This window comes from Embiotoca jacksoni, unplaced genomic scaffold (genome assembly GCF_022577435.1).
Source record: "Embiotoca jacksoni isolate LCO1_2020_lvr unplaced genomic scaffold, fEmbJac1.0.p SCAF_5, whole genome shotgun sequence".
NCBI classification, from domain to species: domain Eukaryota; kingdom Metazoa; phylum Chordata; class Actinopteri; family Embiotocidae; genus Embiotoca; species Embiotoca jacksoni.
Window position 1 is genome coordinate 15,520,114 of NW_027185403.1, and position 13,037 is coordinate 15,533,150.

A 13,037-nucleotide genomic window follows, 5' to 3' on the forward strand; every position below is an offset into this window, starting at 1 on the left:
CAGTTCATTACTTTTAAAAGACACTGTCAAAAACCTGAATACATTTTTCACCTGATAGTGTCACTCAAAAGTTTAAGGGAACAGCAAAGTGATTTGTATTCAGTGGATTTCAAATCTAGGGGAGAACGGGGTAAGTTATATGTAAAAGTATTTCAACATGTAGTGAAATAAACTGTTTGAAAACATGAGTTTCCAAAAAAGAAAGTGGTCCCTTATCCCTAATGAGGGGCAAATTGAGCTACATGGGAGTAAGTTGTGCTACTGATCATGTTACAGTTTGTTGAACTTAAATATGCTTGCCATTTATTCCCCGGACCCGTGTCCATCACAGGGTGAGTAAAATGGATGACACTTCAAAGATGTTTTCACATGACAAATTGTGTCTATAGTTAACAAGAAACAAGGGGAAACAAGAACCTTCCCCAAAGGCTGAACTTTCTTCCTCCACCAAATTTCATGACAAGCCATCATCAGTAGTTGTTTGAGTTGTCTCCCTCAGAACTACGAGTGTGAACCTCATGATGACACAACAGGAAAACTCAGAAGATCACCATCCATCATGTGGAAACCTGTCAGACTGTCAAAATAATTGACACTGCATTCAACTGTGCTGCTGGCATGGATAATATAACAGCATCTTTCAAAATACGAGTTTTATACTGTACGTTACAATTATACATCGTTATTGTGTTGTTGTTATTGCATTATTAATGTGAGAAACACCAGTCATTCTCATCACGGATCACCGTGTAGTTGTAGCGTGGGATAAATGGAGTTAAATCTTGAGGATTATAGCAAAGCTTTCCACAACGAATGGTTAAGTGTGTGCCTACAGTATGTGTGTGTGTGTGTGTGTGTGTGTGTGTGTGTGTGTGTGTGTGTGTGTGTGTGTGTGTGTTTGCACAAATCGATATGGCTGGTATCACCCCCCTGAGTCTGTCTCCCCCTGCTTTTAGAGATAAAGTAGAGAGAGCAGACCTGCAGCCAGACATATGAGTGGGATTAACAACAGGTGCTTATTTGGGGAGAAGAAAAGAGGCAGAACCTAAAGATATAAGGACTTCAACACTTTTCATTATTTTGTGGAGAATGTGTACAGCAGGTACTGTCAGGCAAAAAGGTCAAAATCAATCAATCCAATGTTTTCTGTCAACCTGCCTCAAATTGCATATTGACTTGGTGCAACGGTTCCTCACACTGGTGGATTAGATGCACGTTGACAACCATAATGCTGGAGTGGAGCTTGTCTGCGATCTATACGCTGTTATTGGGTATCTCAGTCAGAGTTGACGTTACTAAGCCAGAGTTGTTCATTTCACTCATTCCTACGCTATCTCCTCCTTAAAACACTCTCGCATACATTGTGAGGGTGTAAATGTGAGAGCGTGAGAGAGAGGGGCTGGTGGTGGTGGAGCAGAATGCCAAACATGTCCGTGTTTGTGTGTGCGTGCATGTATATCTGACACCTGAGAGTTATCTCGATCTGTAACTGTCTGCTTTCTGCAGGAGCTGTCAGAGCGATATATATAAATGGTGTGTAGTTGCAGAAACGGGCTGTAAGTTACCTCGTTGGCATCCACTGGGTTCACATATAGCATGTTGAACAGGAAGTTTCAGCTTTGATATGTTGATGAGAACCTTTCATGTTGTCTGTTCTCATCTCTGAGAGAATGTGTGTCTGTGTATGTTTCTTTTACTCGTTTGCTGGAGAGCAGAAGGCAGATGCTTCAGATGTGTTGTCCTTTCATTCCAGTATGCTCCTTTGAGGTAAGAGGATCCCATGGAAACTTAAGATTTCATTGTGTCTTGCCGCAGATAAAGATTGAATTATCTGTGTTCTCCTTAAGTCCCCATTCAATTTTTTTTTAACAGGGATGAAAGATTTTGTCTGCGGTGCCTGGGGAGCTGTGTATCCCACTGTTTGGTAATATCTGAAATTAATTCCTCCAACACCGTCCCAGTTGGGCCTAAACAATTCAAGGGCAGTGTTAGATCCTCAAATTGAGAATTTACTGAAAGGCCTTTGTACCACAGCCAGTGATAGCGTTTTTGTTAAGCATAATTCCATTTATCATTACTGTGTCCTCCCGTGAACTGGTTTGTATTGCCCAAACAACAAATTATATGTGACGCTCAATCACAAGGGTTGTTACCTGTTAATGTAAGCAGAGTTTTGCCCAGCGTTGCACGAGAATAAATAACAAGATAATTCTTTCAAGTGAAAGCAGAGCTCTCATCTCCACAAAGAAGAATTTTAAGTAACAGACAGCACGGTGGGAACGGAAAAAGGTGAAAACAGAAGACTCTGGTTTTGTTTTTTGTTGAAACCACGCAAGAATAACTAATTCTTTCCAGGCAGGGGTTGCTCCATAATTCAACAGTATCTGGACCTCAGTTTCTCATCCGCCAATGTTTCCACTATAGGCACGTGCACAATCAACTTGTACACTGTGTGCTTGGCCTTTGGCCTGGCTCGGAAGATGGTTACCTCGTGATGGGAATCGTCCTGAATGCAGATTCTTTGTCTTGGTCTTTATTTAATGTGCAAATATAATAGAATGTAGACATGGCTAATAGATTCTGGCAGTTATGCCTTTGGATGAGGTTAAAAGGCCTTCCTTTTCAACATTTATATTATATTTGATGGGTCTCTGGCGATTGAGACAGTAGTTCATAGCAAGGTTGGTAGAAATACAAGTTTTCAACAATTCTGACTGAAATGAAAGTGATACTAGTTCTCCTTTAGTTTCCTTTTAAAAAAAACAAACAGAAAAAAATAACTATGCAAATAGAAACATCTAAAAAGAGCTTCTGACCTCTTGTTTTTTTTCTTTGTCTCGTGTGTGCAAAACATTTCACATGCATGTGGGTGATTTCTTCCACAGTCCACCCAGTGGTTGAACACTGTTGCAGTGATTGACAGTTGGCGGTTTTCTCCGAGATACACAAAAAAGCAGGATTAAAACATTGAGAAAAATTTGCTTTGCAAATGTTTTTTGGGGACGAAAATGCTCTTGAAACATTTGTTAAACCCCAAAGATACAGTCAACCCATTTCACTGTATTACACTCATAGACTGTATATAAAAGTGGATGCCAATGCGGAAGTGCCTTAAAGTGCAATACCACTGAGGGCAGCTAGGGGTTGGCTCCAAAAAGCCTCTGGTTCCGTAGACTCCCATTCAACTTCTCATGAAATACGAAGACGATAAATTTTTTCTCAAGTCAATATGGTGGCATTCGCTAAATTCACTCCATCTGATTTATGTTCTGCCTGTCCTTCTGAAAATAATTTCATACTTAATTAGATATTAAGTCTCAAAAAGCGGTATATTTGGGGCCGTGTCTAGTTTGATTGGCACTACTATTGGCTCTATTTGATGATTTTTTTTTTTATATTCACTCACCTTTTAGCTGTTTTACACTCTACCACCTAAGCAAAAATAAGTGCTCTTTAGCTGCTTAATGCGATATGTTCACCAGGTATCCATCAACTTACCCCGTCTGCAGTTTCCTATTTGTATAGCCTATTAGTATAGTGTTTTGGGGTTTTATATTTTTTTTCTGAACAAAAAACATTTCAGATGAAAATGTAACCACGCATGGGAGTGGACCAAAATAGTCACGGGCTGCTAGTATCCCAATTATATTGAGTTGAGGGGACCTGCTGAATTGTGAAATAACCCCGAATAAAGTTCACATGCATATACTCATTATGTATTGTAATGTAAAAACTGATTAGAAGAGCTTTAAGTTGTCAGTTAAAATATACCTGCCATGTTTCGACTTGATGAGTGTCATCCCTGTGTGTGGTTGGACCTCTTCGACAGACAATAATAAAGTGTGTTTGGAGACAATTGTAAAGGAGGTACTTTTTGTAGTTTTACACATTAATATCAACAGTAGAAAATGAGTAGAAAATAAAACACTGTGGAAGATTCAATGCGATTCAGTCTTGTAATACTCACTAAAAGGGTAAATATTAGTCCGAGATCTGCGCATGAGCAACTGAAGTGCCAAAAAGGATCAAACTGTGTGGAAAGTTAAAGTTTCCAGCTTTTAGCATTAAAACGAGCAAAAGGGTGCTTTGATAAAGCAAACAGCACTGATGATTTAGTGTGGCCAATTTGACTTGTCACAGAGGCAATCCTTCTAATAGAACTACTCTGATTTATCACTGAGACTCTCCACAATAGAGACTGTAATGGGCTTTATTCATATTTTTATTTTATGAAACACGATGAAAGGGGTCATGGTGGCCGTTAAGTGGATTAATGGTATGTGTTGGGTAAAGAAGATGCTATAAAGCCTTAAAAGTTAATGCTGTCATCTGCAGACTGCTGTCCTGATGGAGTGGGAGGGGCCACATGCAGCTAATAGACATAATTCAGCCAGGTAATGTTGAATCACTGGGGGGCAAGATGGATATCACTTGGCAATGTTATGGGGTGTGTCGTGGTGTGCCGGCACATTTACGCAGGTTATTTATGTGCCATAATGAAGAGCATAATGAAAATTGGACACAACTATAAATATGAGCAGGGAAAGCGTAATGTGGAGGGATAATCATTGATGCAATTAAGATGTCGTACACATGCAGTGTGAGCCTGGCCTCCCCTGACTTTCTCCTCTTCCTTTCACCAAGGCTGTATTTTACCCTGAAACATCACATTTAATCAACCGGGGGATGTCGGCATAAATCCACTGCTCTTGCACAAGGAGGCTGGCATTTTAAATATGTTAATGCCAAAGCAATAAAGTCTGTGGTCCATCTATCGCTGAGGTTATTGACAACTATTATTAGATTGTTAGTGGTATTTCTTTGTCTTAATTGTTCCCCCGATGTGTCTTTGTGACCACTGTGCTCGCTGTGTGTGCAACCCAAAGCCGTACAGTTGCAAATTTTTTTGTGGTTCAGCAAATGCCAAGTCTAGGGCTTTAATTTGTGTTGGCTTACATCAATAGTGAAAGCACTGTGTGTGATGCCCTTTTAACATGCAGTGACCAAACTGCAAGGGTTCAGCAGTAATTAGACAGCATTTCAGGAGCTCACACATGGCTCTGAGTGATTAAATGAAGAAGATTATTCTGAGGCTGTAAAGAAACTAGAATTATTAACTAGAGGTTGTATCATTCTGCCAACCAGTAAAGAGGTGGTTTACATCCATGTCTCTCCAGACTTATATAATCTATATATTGAAGACGTTTAGGGTTTTCTTATGTGTTCACATACTTGACCAGCAAAGGGGGTTGCCTTTGACAAATGCTTCAAATATAGATGTTTTGGCAAAGAAACTACAAATTCTGTCTCTGACACGCATCGCCTAGCCGACAGCACAGAAGATCTATACAGTGACCACAGTTTGAAGGTGGACAACCAAGATTCGTGTCACCAATTCATTATCTAACCAAATAAGAAATACGGTCACAATCTCCCCTTTTGTTCCTGAGTTATGGTGTTGAATAAGGGCCAGGGATGGGTTTTTGCAGAACATTATGAAGCCGCAGTGCAGTTGACATTTGACCTTTCAGATATAAAATCTCATTGCTACACTATTTTATCCAACTTGACATTTGTGTAAAATGTCATGATTACAGATTGAATTCTGGAGTTATGTCCACAAGCATGTTTTGTGAGGTCACAATTACCTGTGTCTAATCACAATCTGATTAGTTCATGTTTGAGCCCAAGTCAATGTTTGTTCCACATTAGAGGAAATTCCCTCAAGGCGTTCCGCAAACAGTGTTCCTAAGGATGCTCAAATGGGACAGACATGATGTCACAGTGATCTTGACCTTCGACTTTCAACATCGAATCAGCACATCCTTGAGTCCAAGTTAACATTTGTGCCAAAGCTTAAGACATTTTCTCAAAGCATTCTTGAGACATTGCGTTAACAAGAATGAAAAGTGCAGACAGACGGACAAGCCGCGAACATTCCGGACAACAGAATCTATTCAACGAATTAGTGCACAGCATTCGGGTTCAGGAGATCAGTAACTATGTCCAGCCAGACATATGCAGTCTGAAAGCAGTAATTAGAGTGTAATTTTAACTAAAAGTTAACATTGAATGAAACTGAACAGCCTGTAATATTATCTCCATTAAGGTGTGAAGAAGAAAAAGAAGAAGGCTGATAAAAGGATAGTCTGTGTGATGAGGGAAAAGTTGCCTTAACTGTGTTTACACACAGTTATCTCTCTCTCTATGTAGAGAAAGTTTGTCAGGGAGGCTCTGATAAAGTAGGTGCTTTATTCTGCACCCTAACTGATGCCTGAAATACTGAGACCTTTGAAATTCTGAATGCCGCAAAACACTAAATATCACAAACATGTGGGTAGCACAAAGTAAAATAAACAGTGGCAATCATTCTGTCAATATAAGTCCGTTTTACCGCGAGGTTGGCACCTCAAATATGTAAGTTAGCTCGCAAAGTCTGCAGGTTAAAACACTGGCACATTCATGCTAGTTTCTTTAGTCTGTCTGGGATTTCCTAATTTGACTATGAATTAAAGGGCGGCTTTCAGCATTTTACCAACTTGTTTTTTGTTAAATAGTGTGTTAAATACTGCAAGAAATCCGTGACCTTTATACAGAACTGTAGTGTGTCTGAAACATTAGTTGTGAATTTGCTGTGAAAAAAAAAGAAAAAAGAAACGGTTAGAGTTGTCCGCTTTTGTCAAAAAAAGCAACCTTTAATTTAAAAATGTTATGTTACGTGTACTGCTTTTACTTTACCAATTTGGACTAACAGTTTTGTTGATGTTTGGAAAATCAGCAGCCTGGTAAAGAAAAAGTAATTTGTGACTGCACAGCAATCCTCTCCAGGATGTAGGCGTACGTGTAGCCTCATTACTGATCAAGAAAGACTTCATGGCAATAACATTGAAGGATTCACCACAAGATGCAAAACCCTGATAAGCCTTAAAAACAGGTCAGTTCACAGTTCACATACAAAAAGAAAGTGGCAGAACAAAGTTCTACGGACGGATTAAAAAAAAAAAAACTCCACTTCTATCAAAATGTTGGCAAGAGGAAAGTGTGGAGAAAAAAAGAATCAGCTCATGAGCCAAAGCACACCACCACCATCTGTCAAACACGGCGGTTGCTCTGTTATGGCTTGGGCATGTATGGCTGCCAATGGAGTGGCACGCTGGTGTTTATTGATGACCCAAGCAGCAGGTTGAATGCAGAGGTATACAGGGGCGTTCTGTGTGCTCACACTCAGCCAAATGCATCAAAACTCATTGGACAACGTTTCACCATTCAACAGGACAAACATCCTAAAACATACTGCCAAAGCAACCAAAGAGCTTTTTAGGGGTGAAGAGGTGGAACATCGTCGACTGGCCGAGTCAATAACCGGATCTCAGTCGGACTGAGCGGCATTTTTATTTGACCTTATGTGTCCTCTTACTTTTAAACCCCGAAGTTTTGGGTTATGTGTTAAACAGGTAAATTCCCACATATGTTGTTCCTATACAAGGCAGTACACTATGTGTATATTCTACCTTTTCACCTTCGAGTCATAGCCTATTCTATGTATCTTTATTTGCCTTTACTGAAATGTTCAAAAACTACATTTTGTATTAAAAATAAACACAATATTTGTTCTGCGTATTACTTTGGCCCATTTAATTGTGGTTGCTTTGTTCTCTGAAGTTTCAAAGACAGAAGGCTTCCTGAGAAATGCTAATTTGTCTATCCTGTCTTTGCTCCCTTTCATTTGTGATAACTCGTGTTGACATTGTGAATATTTTTTTCTCAAAAGTTCCACCTTCTAGCAAGAAGCTCTTCAGCAAATGGACAAGACGAAATGTATGCCCACACACACGTGCACTTACAATTATGTTACATTGCAGAGTAAATGTACTCGAATTAAAGCTGAGGCTTGACACTTTAATGAAACATCAAATATGTTATTTCAAACTAAATGTGCTGAAGCTCAGAGCCTGAAGAACAAAAATGTGTAAGTCTACTGTATGTGTGGGAGCATGAGAAATCAAGAGAAGAACATTTGCCTGGACATTTTAGTGCTCTGTCACAACTGTCACTTTATGATGGAGGGTGGTACGAAGAGGAAGTGGGGTCAGAAGATACGAGAGGAAGACAGATGAGAAAGAGAATCCAGGAGCTGAGGTGACCCTGCGGACCAGATGCTGATAAACTGCCATCACTGATCAATCTGTCACCGTCCTCTTCCCGCATTTTACCTTTCCTGCTTATTTCTCCCCCTCCACCTGTTTCCTATGTATTTACCTTTTGTTCTCTTTCATCTTACTTGCACACATCTACAGCATGTGTCAGCATCATTTGAATCTTCACATCCACACAGCTTCATTCTCCCAGGAAAGATTTCCTGACTCACCCTTGCTCCTGTTCTTTATGCCTTCGATTCAATGTTTCACGGTAAGCATGTTCAGCTCTTGGGAGATGACTCACAGCTGTAGCCATTATTTTGATTGACCCTGACGGGCAGCAGAGTGGAGTGGAGGCTTAGCGCTGAATATTTATAAATTCCCCACTGTGTAGAAGCACCACAGTGGTTGCTGTGTGCCAAGCAATAGTTTCTTCTGTCTTCATACAAGAAACTTGTAGTGGAGATTTCAGTTTAAACAGGATACAAGTTGTTATGGGTTGCGGTGTTGGGCAAAGGAGATCTACATACATGTTCCAAACAAATTATGTATTGACAACAAAATACAGTGATATTTGTATGTTGTCTTGTGGTAAAGAGTTTTAGTGCAGTTGTGGCCAAATATACAGATACATGCAGAGCTGGAAGGAAAGTTATTTTACTCCTTTATCCCCTGATGATCTTTTACTTTTGAAAGTATGAGGTGAATGCTTGTTGAATGTAAAGCAGCCTTTCCACTTAACAAATCTTCTTCGAAATAATGATATATTGTTAAGGTTGGGAACTGAACTTTTTTGGCACCGGCCAAAATGCTTTCATACTATATAGTATTGTCATTTGGTACCAAATTTTGATACCCAGGCTACATCCACATTTTCATTTTAAAACGCATAACTTTTTCTATATTTACTCAGGAGTAACTCTCATCAGGATCTGCGAGCCAATATGCTTCCCAAACGTAGCCTCTACTTGGGCGGTTCTCCCAGGTTGATAAAATCTTTGGGTTGCAACGGAGGTAAATCTTGTCACAACCTGCATCTGACGTTCAGTTATGTTAGCTGTTTTTTGGGGGGATTTAGTATTTAATTTCCTGTTTTATTGTGGTTAATTACTCGCCTCTCATTTCAGGTGTCTTGACTTTATGTCCTCGTGTTGGATCAGTTGCCCTGCCCTGATTCCATTTGCGTCCATCTGTCTTCCTGCCCTCCTGTGTATATGGCTTGTTTGTTCCTGTTGGTCTCTGTCTGTTCATTGTGATACTCTGTGGTCTTTGTTCCAGCCATTTATTCTCCCAGTTGTTCCGCCTGCTCTCTGTGCAAGTCTTCCAGATAAATTGTTCCTTGCATGTCTCCTGACTGATGTTTTTCACCTGGCCTCCTTTGTACTCTTCCCAGTTTTTGCCTGCCTGGTTTTGATCCTGGCCTGTGTTCTTTGGAACTTGTTCTCTGGTTTTCCCTTTTATGTATTCACACCTGAGTTGTGCATTTGGGTCCAGTTTGTTTTTGCTATGGGAATTACAGCACTGCAGTAACTGAAAGCCTCTGTGCACAAATGTATAGCGAGCACCTATTGAAAGTATATGAGGCATTTCAGGGACATCTGTAAATTGTAGCTCAAGAAAATAACCTGGGTTACAGTCTCCCTCTCTAAACTGCCGACTGACCTCCTGTAATGTGTAATGTAATTTTATTTTTCTTAAAATAGATTTCATTAAGTTGCTTTCATAAAGTGTACAGGAACCAATGTCAAAGTCAAGGTATTGGTATCGGTACTGGTCGTGTTAAAAGGTACCCATCCTTAGTCATGACAGAAAATAACAGATTAGATACTTTTTTTTCTTCATTTTATTTATAACGTAACCTGTGGTTGTATTGCATTTTTAAGATGTCAAGACAAGTCAAATATTTGACATATTTAATACACCACTAGTTATAAAATACAAAGACTATGAGCATGTAAATGTCCATGTTGTTTATAGATTCATGCCCCTAAAGGTCCAGATAATGGGGTGTCCTTCCTTGACAGTCGGGGTTGGGCAGAAATCCCTCAGGTTAATCTGTCTAATAGCAACTATTGTGGCTGTCACAACCAGGCGGAAAAGTCACTCACTGGTTCAGATGACTTTGTTTTTTCCCTGTCTGAGTGAGGACCAATTTGAATTTTAAACCTTGAGACAGGGTATTTGTAGGAAAAGTGAGGACATTTTTGTAAAAGTGCTTTAAAGGTCTGTTCAGGGATTCAAGTTTTGATTTAGGATTCAGGTCAGAGTCAGGTTTAGATTAGATTCACAGTAAGGATTGGGGTTATGCATCTTGTTGTGATAGTTAGGGTAAGAGGATAGAAAAAGCATTATGTCAATGAGGGTCCTCGCAAAGATAGGAGTACAAAGGTATGTGTGTGTTTTGAAAATGGAGCCACATAGACATTGATTTGTGTTTGGTGGAACAGATCAAATTGTCCCCTCATGCTTGTACCCACTTTTCCATGGCAGAGTGTGTATATGTGTGTGCGTTTGGAGCTCGTCTGCAGATTGTATGTGTGTGTATGTGTGTGTGTGCACGCAAGATGGCATCCTGATTCCCGGGCCAAACCCTTTCATTTTGTGCCTGTCACATTCTGTTAAGTGTAGCTCACACTCCTTCCTTAATTCCCCACATTCCCCTGTCGCCTCCAACGTCGATCCAGACGCTCATAAACAGCATCTCTCAAAATGGCATCTGATTCATTACACCCCACCGCACACAAAGAGGGTAGAATACACACCCACACGCATACAGCCATTTCTGGTACATTACCAAATCTTCGGCTTAATTCCTCTCACAACCAACCTGACTTTCCAATATTTTATTTTGCTGCTGTATACCAGGCCCCTCAGCATGATATCAGATATTATTATATTTTAGTGTACATCTTTCTACGATTGGTTGCCTATTGCTGGAAAGTGAACAAATTTCTCACTGAGCTACATAGTACAAACAGTTCAGACAGACAGACAGTAGTACTCAGCCCTGAAATTATGCACAGACAATGAATGAGTGAATTAATTGTTTCAGGTGCTGCTTTAACTGGACAGTCCAGTCAAGTTTGTTTTACCCACCCATCATGTATATCCTCTTGTCCTTTGCAGAGACCCAGGTGGCTCAAGTCTATCAAATTGGGTGTGAGGTAAGGTCAACTTTATATATATCGAACATAATCACACAGGGCTTTTCAATCTCTGCAACTATAAGACCTTCTATTCTGGGGCACGGCACACTCTGTAAACTGGGTCAAGAGAATGAGGCTCCACGTACTTTTTAGAAGTTCAGAGGCCCTGGGAAAAGTCGATCAGTAGGCAGAAGGAATGGTAAAGCAGCTTTACATCCTCTGCTGAGAAGCTTCTATACAATTTATCAGTGCAAGAGATAGAAGACTGATGTAAAGGTAAAATGCAGGGCTGGTACAAAAATAAAAAAAAAGTTCAATGGCAGTCTTAGCCCAATAACTGTATGTCCACAAGTACTCCAGCGGCAGGAAGGAAAGTGCTTAGCCCCTTTATGGACACTAAATATCCAGCTCCCCTGACCTTTTATAAACCATTTAAACTGGCACAACAGTAATCCTCCACCAAGCAGTGTTTAATTTCTCCCCATCTCATAATGTCACTTTCTGTTGGTCTTGATAAATAATATTTCAAGTGGGGGAAATGAGAAAAAAAAAATCACTAATCACTCTTAAGCAAAGCAAGCAAAAACACAGGTCCTCTCACCAATTAACCCTTGTTGACACATACATGCAAACACACATACTATAAGACGGGGCCACAATTTGTTGAGCCGCTTGCAATACACGTGTCTCCACAGCCAGTGGTTCAGCAGATGGAGGGCATCAAGACACAATGATTATTTTGTTGAGAGGAGCTTCAGCTCACTGCTAGGCAAAGTTATTTGACAGAACATTTGCACACCAGTGCCTCGAGCCAGAGGAGATAAAGGGGGGTGGAGTGGCCTCGGGAGATCTGTCTGGAATCATTCTGGGTGGTTTCTGTCTTACCAACAGGGAAGTGGGACAATGATTACTATAAAACACTGTCATCACTATACTGTGAGAAAAAGGTGCCAGAAGAAGTCCTGAAGCTGTTCTCATGGCAAGGAGTGCTGCAGTTATGGCAGTCTAGTCTTGAGTTGGGTTGCAACAGCTACTTATAAATCCACTGTGGAGTTAGTTTGTGTGTAAAGTCTTTTGTAAGTAACTACTAAGTAGTTTAATACAAGTGATTTATTGAATGACGTTGCATCATTAAAGCTCGGGCAATGTGTCAGATAGCAAATACTTCAGTAAAGTATAAATTGGTTGATAAGAAACATCTGTAGCACTGTAAACTATAAACACAAAATCCCTCCTGTCAATCATTTGTAAATATAGATATGCAGTTGTCACATTTATACACACCTACATGGAGAAATAATTGTGGTTAATATTTAGTATGAACAAATACTGTAGCTGATGCGGCATACAGGATCTATAGCATGTACTCCTGCTTTTCCACTGTGTCACCAATTTCCAAATGAAGACGCATGGTCTCTAATTATTGTACTTTCATTACTACACTTACATGTAGGACACTTCATTGCATAGTGCGTGAATTTCAACTGGGTAGTGTTGTCTCAAAACGACATCTTGTATTTGTATGAGGACTGTTGAGGGTGAGAAGTGTCCAGCATTTTTTACTTAATTTGTGGACCAATATGAGCACACCATCTCGGTGATCGTAGTGCATGCTTTTTTTTTTCCCTTGTGAACGGACTCATGCACTCAAAATAGCAAGTGCAAGTATGTGATTTGAGACGTAGCCTTAGTTATGTGAGGGTCACCGCTGCACTTTTTTAAGGTGCTTGCACTATGGTTAGCTTTAAACAAA